The sequence below is a fragment of the Phyllostomus discolor genome, chromosome 6, assembly GCF_004126475.2.
Source record: "Phyllostomus discolor isolate MPI-MPIP mPhyDis1 chromosome 6, mPhyDis1.pri.v3, whole genome shotgun sequence".
Classification (NCBI taxonomy): Eukaryota; Metazoa; Chordata; class Mammalia; order Chiroptera; family Phyllostomidae; genus Phyllostomus; species Phyllostomus discolor.
In genome coordinates, this window is record NC_040908.2 from 130,316,956 (window position 1) to 130,321,879 (window position 4,924).

The 4,924-nt window shown below is 40.6% G+C and overlaps 1 non-coding gene across 1 annotated transcript; it reads left to right on the forward strand.

The window, feature by feature from the left end:
• The first annotated feature begins 3,246 nt into the window (after window positions 1-3,246).
• Window positions 3,247-3,351, forward strand: LOC114501096. Its single transcript, XR_003684869.1, has one exon. It is a non-coding gene; the product is annotated as a U6 spliceosomal RNA (small nuclear RNA).
• The last annotated feature ends 1,573 nt before the right edge of the window (window positions 3,352-4,924 follow it).

Consider the following 4,924-nt stretch of genomic DNA (forward strand, 5'->3'; position numbering starts at 1 on the left):
TAACTGAGGCAGCAGATGTTAGAATATGTAAGCTATATGTTTGAACACTTGGTAATAACAACAAAATAGTGAACTCCAGAACTAAAGAGCTAGAAAAACAATTCCAGCCCACTCTCCTTACCAAAGTGAATAAAATAACTCATGCCCTTTAAGTATAAACAACAAAAATGGATTGTGTTTCAATCCCACACAAAGTTATTTTAAGAAAAAAAAATTGAGCAGAATAATGTCCCCACAGACAATGAAGCATGCCAGAAGTAAAGACTAAAAATGCAAAGAAGAAAGAAAACTCCAGGCACAGATGGCTGCCCTGGTGAAATCTATCAAAACATTTCAAAGAAATAATGTCAATCTTACTAAAACTCTTAAAAAGTAGAATAATGTTGATACCAAAACCTTACAAAGACACTAGACATTACAGATTAATATCTCCATTAATAAAGATATAAAAGCCTTGGAAATATGCAACTAAGATACAACAACATATAAAAACAATATAACTTCCTGACAACTAAAATTTATCTCAGGAATGCAAGGTTGGCTTAACTTTCAAAAAGTAATTCATATTACTATGTTAACAAAAAAAAGAGAAATTATATGATTGTTTCAGTAAATGCAGAAAAATCCTTTCACAAAGTTCAATACATATTCATGATTGAGTAAAAAAAAAAAACAATTCTCTTAGCAAACAAGGAATAGAACAAGAATTCCTTAATCTCTGGGTTAGTACAGGTCTTCTGGAAAGCACATTACAAGACAAGATTAGACATGCAAGAAATTTATTAGAGGAAATGCTTGTGAGAGGGAATGAGAAAAAGGCCTAGAAGAGAATTATAGACTTATCAGATCATGGTGCAAATCTGACCCCAAGTGAAGCAGAAGGAGATTAGAGGGCAGGTGATGTAGAAGCCTCTGAAACTCCAGTGCAGCTTTTAAGAGTTAGGTAAAGCCATCAGGGAGTCTGCAAGCCAAAGTCGCCCACCAGAGAGGAAGGCCACATCTCCTAGACATTGGCTAGGAGGAATGTGTGGGAAGTGTGGCCTCAGCACAAACAAAATGATGGATTTCAGAATGCAGCTGTTGGGCTCTTGGTCTTTAATCTTCCCACACTGGGAAATCTGAAAGATACATTTTCATAGCTACCAAATTGTTAAAGGGTATCTGTGGAAAATCTAAAATTAACCTCAGTCTTAATGGTAACACCTGTAATACTTTCCTCCAAGACCAGGAATAAGTCAAGGCTGTCTACTCTTACCACTTCTGTTCTGCATTACACTGAAGGTCCTGGCCAATGCAAAAAAAAGGCAAGAAAAAAGGTATAAAGATCACAAAGGGACTAGTAAATACAGGAATTTAACAAGATTTCAGGATATAACAAACAAAAATAACTGCATTTCTATACCCTAGCCATAAACAATTGGAAAATTGAAAAGTAGCATTTACAATAGCATTAAAAACCCAAAATATATCTAGGAGTAAATGTAACAAAATATATGCAAGCTCTCCACACCGAACACTATAAAACATCTCTGGGAAATGACAGACTTAGATATGTGGAGAGACACAACACACTCTTGGACTGGAAGGCTCGATATTGTTAAGAGGTCAATCATCTCAACACTGATTTATAGACCCAATACAGCCCTGTTATAGGCTGAATTGTGTCCCCCCCCCAAAGGATCATATGTTGAAGCCTTAAGGCCCAGCACCTTAGAAGTGACCTATCTGGAGGCAGGGCCTTTAAAGAGGTGATTCAGTTAAAATAAAGCTCTGGGGGTAAGCCCTAATCCAATATGACTGGTATTCTTATATAAAGAGGAAATTTGGGCACACAAAAAGGCACCAAGGATGCCCACACACAGAGGAAAGGCGATGTGAAGACTCAGTGTGAAGATACAACATGAAGGCAGCCATCTGCAAGCCAAGAGGAAACTAAACCCACCGACACCGTGATCTTGGACTTCCAGTACCTGAGACTGTGGGAATGACTAGAAGACTGATGGTGCTGTTTGTCGATGAGGATACAGAGCAATTGGAACATTCATATATCCTTGGTGGATTGTTAATGGTATAACACTTTGGAAAAATAATTGTTTCCTTATTTTTTAAAAAAATTTAATCGCGATATAATTGACATGGAGTATTATATTAGCGTATGACAAAATTATTTGATATCTTCATATATTGTGAAACTATTGTTGCAGTAAGTCTAGTTAACATACGTCACCCTACATAGTTACAATTTTTTTCTTGTGATGATAACTTTTAAGATCTCTCTTAGCAACTTCCAAATATACAATACAGCTTTATAACTATAGTTATCATGCTATACATTACACTCCTAGGACTTATTTATTTTTTAACTGGAGTTTGTACTTTTTAACCACCTTCACTCATTTTGGCCCCTGCCACCAATCTGTTCTCTGTATTTAAGAACTCAGAGTTTTTGTTTGGTTGGTTGGTGGTTTTAGATTCCATATACAAGTGGAATCATTCAGTATTTATCATGCCCTGCCTGACTTATGTCACTTAGCATAATGTCCTCAAGGTCCATTCATGTTGTCACAAATGGCAAGATTTCCTTAGGTTTTATGGCTCAGCAAGGGAACCACAGGAATGCAATCCTATCTGCAAAGTGGGGAATAACCTGGTCTCTTCAGCAAATGAATTGCAAGGGGATAAAAAGAGAGCCAGGGAATCTATCAATTGAAGAGACTATGAGAAATACCAACCACTTGCTATGTGTGAATCTTATTTCAATTCAACTGAAAAAAAGTTTCAGAAACAGCTGTGGAAATTTGAGCACTGAGTAGAAAACCCATTAACTGCAGATAACTCACCCAAAATGTATCTTTTCTTTTTGTCATTTTAGGCAGCCTCACTTTTGCTGGGGCTAGATTAGTCGTTAATACAAATGCTCCACTCAGGGTGGCATGCCGACAGACCTCTCCATCTGGAGAGGCTGCCAAGCCTTCCTGCTGGACACTGGCAGCCCAGGCCACTTTCCCAGCCTAAAACAGCTTTTCCTCAAATCTGGTCTAGGGCATTCTGCCAACCCACAATCAGGCGGTGGGCGCCCTGCTGGCAGATGCAGCAACATATTTCAAGCACTCAGTCAGCTCAATCACCTCTCCCACCAAGAAGTACCCTCTGACCTGTCCTATCCATGGGTTTCTGTACATAGAGAGTTGGGGGGGTGGGGGAGAGAGAAACTAGCAATGTCTTATAAGAATAGGCAAGGCAGCAGTGCTTGCTTCTGTAGCACATATCCTAAAATGGAATGATACAAAGAAGATTAGCATGGCCCTGGGCAAAGATGACATAAAAATTCATGAAGTATTCTATATTTAATTTTTTTTAAAAAATAGGCACCATATACCTACCTATCACCTGCCATGTCAGGCATTGCATTCAAGCCTCACAATGACTCTGAGAGAAGGTATTATTATCCCATTTTACAGATGAGGGAATGGAGGCAGAAGCTTTAAGTAACTTAATGAAAGCCACACAGCTTGTAAATGGCAGAGCTGGCATTCAAATCCAGGTCTATCTGCTTGCAAAGCATGTTTATTTAACCAGCACACTGAATTGCCTCCTCAGCAGCAAAATGGCTATTCAATCAGTGTTCACTGGGAGATACATGACTCTAACTGAGGGATTCAGGCATCCTGCCCATGTCTCCCCTTCCACATCTTCATTATGTTCCAGTGCTGAGCATCCCCTCTGCTCCATGTAGCAGAGGGGCTGAAGGATGCATTCTGCTGGGCCTGGAAGAATATAAACACATCTGGAAGGAGGCTGCTGCAGAAGAAACCATATGCCCCCCCAGAGTATGGACAGGATGGGGTGCCTATAAATAATCTTAAGAGTGTGAAGAGATTTTCTCTCCTGGGGCTTCCTTTGCAAAGGTTGATGGTAATTGATGAGGCTACAGGGACATGCCAAAACTTCTGCTCTTAGAACCAGGTGTGGTTATTTAAAGAAATGTCACAGTCCCAGCCCTCCCTCCCCATCTCTGCCAGAGGCTTGGAGATCAGCAAATATCAATTTGCTGCTGCCCCGGGGCACAGGCAATGAGCCACCTGTATACCTTACTGCCTACAAAATAGGCTCAGGCTGCTGCTCAGGCTGAGAGGTGCTTCCTTTTTGGAAATTTGGAGAGAAAGAGAAAGATCACAGATTTGCCCCTCTTTTAGGCAGAGGGAGGTCAGGTGACCTCCCTGGAACCATATCACAAACCCCCAAGTCAATAAAACTTGGAGTTCCCACATTGCCCACCTTTATTGAGGGAAATAAATTGACCACTGGACCAGAGGTCAGAAGTGTGTATACTGACCCCAGATAGACTATTTGTTAGTAATCGATGTCTGAGTTCCAGTTTCCACATCTGTGAGAAAAGAGGCCATTCTTCCATCACATGCTAACCACGAAGGGTTTTTGAAAAGAATTAATTAAGTGATGGAGTTAACTAATCCGTACTGTGGGAGAGATCGTTATTACTATAGCCATTATTACAACACAGCCCTGTACACCTCTGTTAGGAGTGCCGGTGACGGGTCTCAGGAGACACCTGCAAGTGGACTGCCAGCACTCACAGGGCCTTGCTAGCCAGTGGCAAGAGCAATGTCAAAACACAGCATACAAGTTTGATTTCTGAATTGTGGGTGAAGATTATTTTGTTTTAATAAGGTTTATACCAAAAACACAACGACAGCAATGTTACAACTAAATAAAACACTTTTAGGAATCAGAGGGCAGAGCTACATTACAAGGTTGCTCAAGCTGGCTCAAGGACTTACCCAGAATTACTGGATCTCAACCAGCGATGGATGGAAGCTTGTTGTGCTCCCTCCTTACTGAAGACAAAAGACCACAGCAAAGGCTCCCCACTGCCAACATGTCCGAGCCGACTATGCAGAGAGAC